The 12511-nt window shown below is 34.7% G+C and overlaps 1 long non-coding RNA gene across 1 annotated transcript; it reads right to left on the bottom strand.

The window, feature by feature from the left end:
* Positions 1-471: 471 nt before the first annotated feature.
* On the bottom strand, positions 472-3601 carry LOC120072574 (uncharacterized). The gene is made up of 2 exons (XR_005480536.2): positions 3274-3601; positions 472-816 (listed from the first exon to the last, which is right to left on the bottom strand). It is a non-coding gene; the product is annotated as an uncharacterized LOC120072574 (long non-coding RNA).
* Positions 3602-12511: the final 8910 nt, after the last annotated feature.

Below are 12511 nucleotides of genomic sequence, written 5' to 3'. Positions count from 1 at the left end.
AATCCATCTCATTAAACATATAACACTTATATTATAATGTCATGTTAAAGTCTATAATTTGCATCTAATGACATCGATCAAATATAATGCTTATATTTATCTAAGTAGTGTCATACTTAATGCAAGGTTCATTTTCATTGGCTAAATATGATGTTTATATTTGTCATCCATGAAAAATAAATATACATATTCATCATTCCACCGTACATTATAATATTTATAACATTTTATGATGCATTAACATGCTTAATTAATCATACAACAAAATAATATAATACTTATATTATGATGCATGGCCATGCTAATTTAATCATGCATTCATAAAATACATTGATATTTAATTATGATGCATGGATATGTTTATCCTACGGTGAGATTTTAAATCTATATAACATACATTATGTAATATAAATTCAAACATTGAATTAAACATACATCCAATACATAATAAATTAAAATAAACAGGAAATATTTGACCAAATTTTGGTAACTTAAAAAATAATTAAATTAATATGATTAATGTATATTAATTTAATTAATAAAAATAAAATTACATACAATCAAGAAAAAACTATTGCAAACACCAGAAAGGAGACTTGAACCCACGACCGTCAGACTCCTCGCGCACGCCTATGAAGTTTGGAGCGTTGCAATGCTAAGGATGTTGTCCGTCTCCCTTGGCTCCCTAGCATCGCAACACTTGCAATCCAGAAGGCTCCCCTTTACTGCATTTTACTCGAACTTGGACCGAAAACCTCCAATTTCTCACCTATCTCTTCAGCAACTTTTGCTCCTCGATCGACACGAGCTTACAGACTCGATAGCAGAACATAAATGCCCATAAAACAATGGCCCTTATATTTTAATTGCCAAAAAATGTAAACATCCAATATCGCAAGCCTCACATTCAAAATGCAGATTAAAACTCACTTTTCTCACTACTACAAAAATAGTGTTTCATGACGTTTTTTAAATTTCAAGTGTCACTTTTCTTGACGTTTCAAAAAACGTCAAGGAATCCAATGTCAAGAATGTTGATGTTCTGAACTAGGAAAAAACATCAAGAACAATGACATTTGAAATGTCAAGAATATTGATGTTCTTGACAAATAAAAAATATCAAGAACGATTCTACGTGGCATTTTTGCAATGTCAAGTGTCATAGTATTTGACATTTTAAAAACGCCAAGAAATCCTATAATCTTGACATGTTCAACATGTCAAGCCTACTTGTGATTTTTAAAAAAAAATCTGTAATCTTGACGTTTTTACCTATAATTGCTCATGTATATATTTTGATCTAACAACCACATTTGGTATATATATGACATACATTCATCCATCAAATAAACAATACACGCATTTTCAATCTTATATATCAACAAAATTTCCACCAATATCTTTATCAAAAGTCCTCTTCTTTAACATTGTCAATATTATAACCTCATGAAGCATTTTTAAGTTAAAAGAATATGGAAAACCTCATATGAACAATTCCAACATTATAGTCAACTCCATATGAACAATTTCAAAAGTATAACAACTATCAACCCCCATATGAACACATTTCCTATTGTACAATCAACCCTCATCCCTTCTATGAACAATTAAAAAAATTACACCTATCAATCCTATATGAAGTAATCCTAGCAAAATCCCACTCACTATGCTCCTGCCTCCACAAGAATAATATAGCCCACCTTGAACTCGTGTTTTTAGCACCTACATCAATAACTAATATACCAAAACTACAACATATAGATTGAGATGACTTAAAATTACTAAATTTATGCACCACAACCTACGGAGTCCTAAAACTTAAAGAAAAAGAAAGAGTGAGATAAAGAACATGCAAACAAGATCTAAAAAGATGAACACACACAAATGTAGTCCTTGTGTCCTATAATCCATTCCTGTTTCAAAAGTCACAATTTTACACAAACAAACACCAGAAATAGACATAAAACATAGTAAAATGATACATGTTAAACATCTTCCTGTGAAGATACTTTTTTTCTACATTTTAACTTACACAAAGTTATATTAGCATAACCTTTAAGACCTATAAAAGTTTAAACTAATACTTCTACCATACTTCTAGGAAATCATGCAATGCTATTTCCTTCCTAAATATATAGTTTAGCTTACTACCATAGACCAACATCAGTACCAAACTTATCCCTTCAAAGAATCTCCAAAAATCACTTATTATTTGAAATTTTTTCATAAAAACATCACGTTTTTAAAATTACAAATGTCAAGAAATGTGTTTTTTCTTGTAGTAAATTTTGATACAATATATATGCTAACCTTTTGTCATATCTCCGTATACTCTACTCTTCTTTTACAAGTCTCAAACTCACAAGAATAATATAACATCTATCTTACACTCGAAAGTAATAATGAAAAAATCTCAAGATCCATCAACATAATAAAACTTAATACTAACATTAAAAGATAACAACTAAATATCAACTTTTCAAACTCAATTAACAAAAGTTTAAAAGTATACTTTAATCACACTAAACTCCAAATCAAACTTCAATCACACAATTAAGCTCCAAACATACTTTGAACACTAAAGAAATACTTAAAAAGTATACTTTATTCACACAAGCACCAGATCAAACTTTTTTTTTTTTTTTTGGGCGGGGGAGGGGGTTCACATTCAAGCCCACTACGTCAAGTCCAAGGAGAACAATGGAAAAAAACAAATTATAAATCTCTTGTTGAGCTGCTACACCCAAGCAGAACATCCCATTAATGACCAAAAAGAACTTGTATACCAGAAAAATCAGTGAAGAGGAGCAGAACAATGCAAGTTACAAGCAAAAAGAAAATACACAAAAGTGCACAAACCTCCTTCAATATTCAAATAATGTAGGCCTTCGGCGTTTAATTTTTCTGACTATGCAAAATGCAAAACTATATGTGCTCATCCTACATATACTTTCAGCTACCTCTTCTGCTCAAGCTTTATTTGGAAAATGATAAAGAGAGAACAATTATAGTAAGAACACATGTGAATCATTGCGCGAAAAATCATGCAAAAAAATGTAGCTGGGAAAAATCATTCCAGCAAATCAAATTTTGAGAAGGAAAGCACCTGGTAGGGCAAATTAAACTACCCTATACAGCGACAGCAAAATGCAGTATCAGCAAACTCAATATTACACCAAATCACCATTGAATAATGAGCAATACAAACTAATTATCTACAAATCAAAGCTACTGGAAGAAAGAAGTAGATTCAAGGTATAAAAGAAAAGACACCTTAGATATATGCACTCCAAGGCATCGGTGTACTCCAGAGAACTTGATGCAAATAAATGCCCTAAAACTAACAGATTTGCATCCAACAAGAAGCTTTTGCTAGTAGCTCTGTTACTCTTTCAAGAACTTTAGGGGAGAAGCTAGCACATAATCTGAGTGAAATGATTTTTCCAGAAACATACTTCACTTGTGGTCCCTTCATAACTTTGTCATATAACAATTTTACTTTCATCTCAGATACTTTTCCCACACAATTCAAGAGTCTTTTATATATAGAGATAGCAACCATAAAGCTAATATTGATTCCAACTGCAACAAAAGAGTTCTTAAAAAGAGAGGATAATGAGGGGAAAACATAAACACCCATCTAAACACGAGAAGACCGTTTCCTGAATAAAAACGGTCATTATGTGATGTACATATAGAGTTGTGTAGATTGAAAGCTTGACAGCTTTTTCAACTTTTAATTGTTGTTGCCCCCATTTCAGACCAACCCACAAAACATAATCAGACAAGTTTAATCAAATCTGAAAGGGAAAAAAATTAGCTTAAAAATTTCCTTGAAATTCATTTCAAGACCTCTTTACAGTAATGGGAGTAAGCCTAATTCCCAGCCCTAAAATAGAAAAATAACGAGGGATCTAAGTCAATAAGCATTTCGAGTTAAATCAATCAAAGATTTGGGCCTGAAGAATAATTAAGAGAAACCAATCCCATGTATTTCCCAAAAATTATAAGAGAAAAACAAGATATGCTTCAAATTTATTCTAATTTCTTAACCAATAAGAGTTTTTTTTTTTTTGCATTTTTTTGCATTTTTTTTTTTTTGCAAAGGTATTGTTATTAAAGGTTGAGGCGAGGGAAATGAACACTATGCTTGGACTACGTTCTTGTTGGCCTAACCGATGAGAGTTCCGCATAAAGATGGAATGCAAAAGTAAAATAATCCAAGCCTTCGAATGGAAGATCTATACGCTGAAATACCCTGCAAATCGATGACTACCCACGCCGGAAAACTCCTTCTCATCTAGACCAACGCCGGTGAAAATGGCTTCTAAAATTGAGACCTCCGACGGTGCAAACGAAGACCCACCACTGATCGACAAACACCAGTGTACTTCACTTCCTCTCTCTCAATCTGCAGTGTTCCAATAAGCATATTTATTTAACCACCCTTCGCCTTTTTATCAATTTTCTTGACTTTTTTTTTTCAAATAAGCTTGTTACTTGACATTTTCTTACAAAAACGTCAAGTAAATAATAGTTCCAAACGTCAAGAAAATGTTATTTTTCTAGTAGTGTCTATAATGATTTTTGTTTCCAAAATGTGAAAAAAAAAATCTAAGAAATTGGCAATTGTAGGGAATCGAATCCCAAGCAAAATCATGTAGACGCCTTGCATTTGGTTTCATATTAGTAAAAAAAAAAAGTAAAAATGAAGAATCAAAAGACTCAAGTGACCCCAAAGAGTCAAAATGAAGAAAAGACTCAACAGACTCTGTAGAACAATAAGGGAGTGTATTAGGTGATCTTAGGGCAACTAGGGGATGTTTCTCACAATTCATTTGTGCAAATCAAGTAAAATTTGTGTGAATGTATTGAGAATGGAGTGTAATAGGTGATCTTAGGCTGCCATTTGATTTGGAGAAGTAAGGAGTGAGGAATTCACGTTGGAGGGCAGAAGGGTCAGTGGGTCGCATAGGGTAGACGCCCATCGCACATGTCATCGCCTAGCGTACAAGCGCACATAGCACGGCTGAGCACATGCCCGTGCATGCCATGCTGTCCAGCCCCTCGCGCATGCTCACCCACATCCCAGTCACCATGCCTATGTCACGCCCCGTCTGTGCAAGAAGTGTGGCCCATCTGCACACATCCTTGCGGCCATCCTGCATGCAGATTCCTCACACCGCCCACCAGCCTACCCAAATTACCTCAAAAGTTGTATTTCTGGAAGTTGAACCTATTTTTGAGTAAGTTGAGACGGGTAAGTCAAAATATTCAATTTGAGGATATATTTAAGACCAAATTGATTTAGTTGAGAAATTGGGCTAATTTAAGATTTCCTTGAAATAAGTAGAATTCGAGAAAACGGGACGAAGAGTCGTTTGGGGAAAACAGTAGGAAAAGTCACAACAAGAGACTACGAGTGGTTCCTACTTTCATATGATTTGTGAATTGTATGTATATATGCTATTATACATATATATGTAAAGTTTGGATATGGGCATGATCGAGAAATGTGTCTTCCTAACTTTTGTACAATGATTCTATTGTTGATTGGTTTCTGTTGTTTTGTCAGAATAATTGTTTTACCTTGACTTTGCTAGATCACATGAATTAACGTGAAACTGGGATTGTACCCTGGGAAATTGTTAGCGTGTCTCAAGCATGACTAACGAGATATTGTCGACATATGCACATTTGACGGGTAAGTGGGTACTGGAATTGTTTCCTCAACTAGTATATTGGGAATAAACGGGAATACTTGAAAAACACATGATCATGCCAGAAGATGCCAGTACCAGGTTGGAAGGGTTATATTTTTATGTGTTATGAATGCTTGATTGTGGAATTTGTTTTTCCAAAAATGAATCTTCAAAGCAAAACTTTTTTTTTTATAGTTTATACCATTCACTGGGCTTTGAGCTCACGTTTTCCAATGTTTTACCCACCCCCCCCCCTAGCAAAAAAAGGACGCCCTGGAAGTGCCACTCAAGGTCTGGAATTGTCACTCTCCCGAAGCAAAATCCTGAGTCTGGTTATTATTAGAAGTCACTAGCGCTAGCTAGGGTTAGGAATGTTTTAGTATAAACTCTTGGAATTTTCATTCCAAGTTAATTGTAATATACATATCTTTTATCCAATAAGTTGGTTTAAGGATGGATAATAGGTATTACAAAGGTGGTGCTCGTTGTCTTCACATCTCTTTTCGGGTTGAGGAATGAACTCGGGAGAGGGTGTGATATCTCTCATTCCAACGTTGAGCATTATTTCACCCTTCTCGAGCTACTGGAAGGAAATAATTCCCCATAAAGAAGAACAAACATGATTAGTGCCTCTCGAATCAAGTATCCAGGCATTATGGTCATTTTTCACTAAACAAGTTTCTAGGACTAGTAAATCATATTTACTTTCCTTCTCTTTCTTCTCCTCGGTAAGATACTTGAGAAATTGTGTTTCCAGTGACCATCCACATTGTAGTTGAAGCATTTGTCCTTGTCAACCACCTTGGCCTTGCCCTTGCCTTTCCCAAAAGTGGGAACCTTCTTCTTCCCTCCTTTCCTTTTCTGAATCTTCTTAGAACTATAAGATAAGGGAACAGACTTAGTTCTAGAGGATGAACCCTTCTGGAACTTTTTGGAATGGGCAACATTTTCCTTTCCTTCTACCGATCCCTTAGTTTTCATAAGAGATTGATAAGTATATAACTCATTCAGGAGGTAGTTATGGTGTACTCTATTTTAGTCATAACCATATTGCTATGAAATTGAAGGAAACTCTTCGGAAGAGATTCCAAAATAAAGGACACCTGACTTTGCTCGTCGATGATTGTGTCGTTCGTCTCGGCAACATTGAAATGGACCATCAGATCAAGAACATGTTTTCTCATTGATTAGCCTTCCTTCATGTGCGCATTATAATCATACTTGAGGGCCTTGTGTCAAATATGAGAGGACGGTTGTTCAAACATCTCCTGGAGGGACTCCTTGAATTGACTTGCAATGACCATGGCCTTGTGTTTCTTGGTAAGAACGTCAGAGAGACTTGCCAAGATATAGACTCGGGCTTTTTCATTGGCCTTCGTCCAGCGGTCATAAGCATCTTTTAATGCTTGGGATGCATTACAAGCGGGGATTGGAGGACATTCCTCCGTTAAGACAAACCGTATATCATCTATAACTAGAATCGTATTCGAGTCAGATTTTCACATTGCATAATTTTCTCCGATTAGTTTTTCGTTCTTAAGCAAGGGAATTATTGTGGAAGACAGACTTGAACGAATAATTGATCATATTAGTTATATTTGTCTTAACTCATTACAAAAACAAGTATCTAATCAATTTAACAAAAGAAAGTAATCAAATAACCCTTATTAAACTATTGGTTTAGTTTTTGTAATGATACTTCAGAGGTTTATAGCAACAGCCACCAAAGAGTGATCAGCTACCCGTCCCTTAAATTGAGACAATCTCAGCTAATTACTAATATCAAAATAACTCTTATTCCTATAGTTCTTAGCTACCAATTTTCAGTCAAGGATTTATTAACTAGCTTAATTCATCGTGTAGATGTGGCCCTAACATTTTTGGATCCCAGAGGTATGCTTCAACAGGCTACCATAAAGAAAGATAATTGTTGAAGATTAACCAAAGAAATCCTATCCATTACTAAAGTTTGTATTGTTCTGAATTCTATGATTAGGCTCTCCGAAAGGATGGTCACTCCAGAACGACATGCAGGCAGACCATAGAAATCTCACCATACAACCTAATGAAGGAGACTATAGGATACTTTGACATGTGTCCTTTTCCCATTTACTATGAACACTTTCCATATTCACCTTGGTATTGACTCATGCAAACATTTTTCAAAAGAAGGTCGTGCCCAGGGAGATACAAAGTCGAGCATAGATCTCACGTTGTGAACTCTTAGGGATATAAGAGCTAAAAATTGATATAACCCATATTTCTCCTACTAAAGTATTCTACTATTTTAGGATTTTATTATATTTAATCATCAGCTAATGAATATATCTAAGTCCTTAATTTTCTCAATATAACATTTATATTGAATGTTTTAATAATACTTGATTTCATTTATTAAACTTTTTAATAAAATCAATCACCTATTGCATGCTTAAAAAAATATTTACCCAATTCACCTTCTAGGTCGGTTCCCAGGTGGAAGTGTTTCATTTCTATCAGCTTAAATACCCCTGCCTAGACAGAACATTCCTTAGAAAAAGGTCTCTTATGGGCAATTATTTCATAAATTTAATCTTTTAATGGAATTCATTTTAATCCTATTAAAACAAGTTAAAATATTAACCTATTTCTAATCTCATTAGAAATACTTCAAACATAAGTCTAAGCGAATTAATTTTAAACCATTTAAAAATAATTTGGACCTATTGCATGCAACTCTTGATTATAGATTTTAATCTATCCCATTAAACATATAACACTTATATTTTAATGTCATATTAAAATCTATAATTTGCATCTAATGACATTGATCAAATATAATGCTTGTATTTATCTAAGTGGTATCATGCTCAATGCAAGGTTCATTTTCATTGGAAAAATATACATTTATATTTGTCATCCATGAAAAATAAACATACATATTCATCATTCCACCATACATTATAATGTTTATAACATTGTATTATGCATGAACATGCTTAGTTAATCATACATTAAAATAATATAACACTTATATTATGATGCATGGGAATGCTAATTTAATCATACATCCATAAAATGTAACATTTATACTTAATCATGATGCATGAATATGTTTATCCTAAGGTGGATTTTGAATCTATATGACATATATTATGTAATATAAATTCAAACATTAATTTAAACATACATCCAATGCATAATAAATTAAAATAAACAACAAATATTGTACCAAAATTTGGCACCCTAAAAAATTAATTACATTAATATAACTAATTTATATTGATTTAATTAATAAAAATAAAATTATATAAAATCAAGAAAAAACTGCTGCAAACACCGGAGAGGACGCTCGAGCCGACGACCGTCAGACTCTTCACTAGCACCTATGAAGTTCGGAGCATTGCAACACTACAGATATTGTCCCTCCCCTAGCACTCCAACGTCGCAATGCTTGCAGTCCAGAAAGCTCCCTTTTGCTACGTTTTGCCTCGAATTTGGACCAAAAACCTCTGTTTTCTCACTGATCTCTTCAACAACTCTTGCTCTTCGATCGACACGAACATACAGACTCGATAGCCAAACATAAATGCCTAAAAAAAACAGGTCCTTACCATTTAATCAGTTTAAAATGTCAAACTAAGTGCTAAAAATTATAAACATCCAATGTTGCAAATCTTACATTCATAATGCGGATAAAAACCTACCTTTCTATGCTGATTTTGTTTTCCAAAATGTGAAAAACAAAATGTAAGAAATTGGCTTGGATACCAATTGTAAGGAATCGAATCCCGGGCGAAAGCTTGACGACGCCTTACATTTGATTTTTCCATTTCAAAGAAACAAAAGACAACAACTATAATAGAATAGGATAGGTGATAGCTCTAAAAAAGAGCTATATTTACTAGCTTAATTTGGACTTGTTATTGAACTTTATGTGTTTATTTTCCTATTTTTGTAGGTACCGATTAACTCTGAGGTAGAATTAGCAATTTGGAGCTGAACGAGGTTAATTTGAAGTAATTTCGAAGTGATTTGAGTATCCGATCTTCAAAGAAGCATAAATTACGAAAATACCCCTGTTAGAGCGTCACAACACTCATGATTTGCCTTGGCCTGACGCTCGCCCAATGCTGAAGAACATAATGGGTAGTGTTGCAACGCTCACCCTTAGCATTGTAATGCTACGCTTTTATCCCTAACGCTCTGATCCAGCCGCATCAGCGTTGCAATGCTGCACATAGCGTTGCGACACTATCATCTTTTCTGTAAATATAATTCTTCTATTTTAGGTCAAAGGGGATGCCAAAAATTGATGGGAACATGCTGAATTTTGATGGAGGTCGAGGAGAGGTCGAGGAACATGCATAATTCTTCTATTGTACCTCATTGGTTTATCTATGAATCGATGAGGTAATTCTTTTATTTAGTTCTTGGATCGAGCATTCATGTAATTATTGAGTTTTCTGCCCAACCTTGTGTTTTACTTCAGAATTGTATTTTCTTTGTATCTTGCTTGATTTCGATTTACATTTGTGTGTTGGATTGACACCCCTATCATGATTGCAATTCTATTGCTAGTTAATCTCGAGCTCGCACATATCCTAGTAGTTCGTCTATGCTTTGAGTTTAACCCGGTAGCATCGATTGAACGTGCATGTTTAGGTTTACAGGATGACCATGAATCTTTCCATTGCATGTTTAATTTAGATTTGAAGAATACTTGCTTAATTGAATATGGCTTTTCCTGACAGTTAATTGACATAGTTGAATCCTATATCTTAATGCATGTGTTTCTAGTTCTTTATGGCTGCTAAGGACCCAATTAAATTTAGCATGTAGGTTAGTTAGGGCACGGTCTTTCCAGCCTTAATTATTAATTAGAACACTTGATTGGTTTCGAATTAATTGATTGTCGACCTTTGTAGAGATTAGATAATTTGCATAAATTGGGTACCTATGCATGTATAATTTGGTGACATGATTCATTGGAAGAAAACGATGATTTAAATTACATTGAATCGCCACTTAATTTAAGAGCTAGATAAACCAATTACCTTTTGTCTATCCCTTGCAATTTATTTTTCTTGCATGTCCTAATTTCAACCAAAAATCAAAACCTCGTTTTTACTGTTTTTCCACAGTCAAATTTAATTAAAAAAAAAATTAATTCTTCGCTTCTCTGTGGTTTGACCCCGCACTTACCACTATTGCTAAATTTTAGTAGTAATAGCAGTAGTTTGATTTTACAAATTTTCTTTTGATTAAGTTTGAGGCTTATTAATGACATAAGTTTCGGGCCTATAAAAAATGGCGTCGTTGTCAGGGAAGCCATTGACATTTCGTTAGTTAAATTTCTAGTTAAAGTATCCTTTTGCTTTTGATTTGTTTTCCTTTTTTGTGTCAGTATTCTAAGCATGGACAGATGTCATCAACAAGGATGGGGACAATCGAGTGGAGCATCTCGGCTTAGTGATGAGGTTTATGACCTTCGAGGTTAGTATTCTAAGCATGGATAGATATCATCAACAAGGATGGGGACAATCGAGTGGAGCATCTCAGCTTAGTGATGAGGTTCATGACTAGGTTAACTTGCTGAGTTAACTTCTTTGGTTTGTCAATTGGTTGCAGGTAACCCGCAATAGGTGTAAGCATGTAGGATTGATCACCCGAAGCAAGCATGCCCAAGTCGGTAGTAGAGGCTTATGCCACGAGATTACTCCATGGAAGGGTATCCTAGTTATATGGATGACGATTTCCATCGGCCTAGATGAAAGAAGTCCTATGGCTATGGAAACCTAAGATGGGACCAGTGCCACTATGATCCACACCCTGTCACATCCGACATGTCGATGCATGCTCACACCGTGACTCAAGTATGTCACTAGAAGACGTTATTAGACAACTTGCTATTAACAATCTTGTTTTTGAGCAGGAGATCTGCGACCTCTAGGAGAGCTTTAGTTTTCAAGCTGAGGTTGGAACTGATCTTCAGAGTTTGAGAACTCAGTCACTCAATCTTTTGATTCAGTTGAGAGAGGATGTGAATCCCTGCTGCTCACATCTTATGACAATACCGAGGCGTGCAACGATAAGGTAACCTATGTCAACATCGAGGATTAGTTGGAAGATAGCATGCCACTTCTAGAGCCAATTTGTGAGGACTATGAAGAATCTAAGTCTAAACCAATCGATTTCTAGGTGATGGAGTTAGAGGTTGAAAAATCTCGCCCTGTTCTGCTATTTGGTATATCGTATGTTTTTTAGTTTAGTTCTTTTGACTCTTGATTACAGAGTCTGTTGAGTCTTTTCTTCATTTTGACTTTTTGGGGTCACTTAAGTCTTTTGATTCTTCCTTTTTACTTTTTTTTGCTAAGATGAAGAACCTTATAGCCTTACCGGGCTATATCGACTCATCCAAGAAGGGACCGAAGAAATAAGAGAATTTCTTTGTGCCTTGACAGGGGATAGGTCACGTGAAACAATCGACGTTAAAAATTTTCCCTTCCTTGACAGGGCTATATCAACGTTTATACTTTTGTTGTCACCCCAAAAGTTCTACCTTTGACTTAGGAGTAATCACGCTTGTTTGAGAAAAACTAGACAAAGTGGATAAAATAGGGCCTACTGTGAATAAAAGGGGGAGGGGGGGGGAGAGAAAGTCAGTTGAAAAAAAAATCAAAAAAATCAAAAAATAAAAAAGGAGGCATTATTCGATGTGCCTGCAAAAAAATTGTGTGTGTGTGTGCATGGATAGAGATAAAAAGAGCTACCTCGGTCATGTCTAGTTAAGGTGTTGTGAGAAAAAAGTGGATAGGATCCTAGTGGTT

This window comes from Benincasa hispida, chromosome 3 (assembly GCF_027475165.1).
Source record: "Benincasa hispida cultivar pf3 chromosome 3, pf3_genome.v1.1, whole genome shotgun sequence".
NCBI lineage: Eukaryota > Viridiplantae > Streptophyta > Magnoliopsida > Cucurbitales > Cucurbitaceae > Benincasa > Benincasa hispida.
Note: the sequence above shows the minus strand (reverse complement) of the source record. Positions and strands in the feature narration are given on the sequence as shown.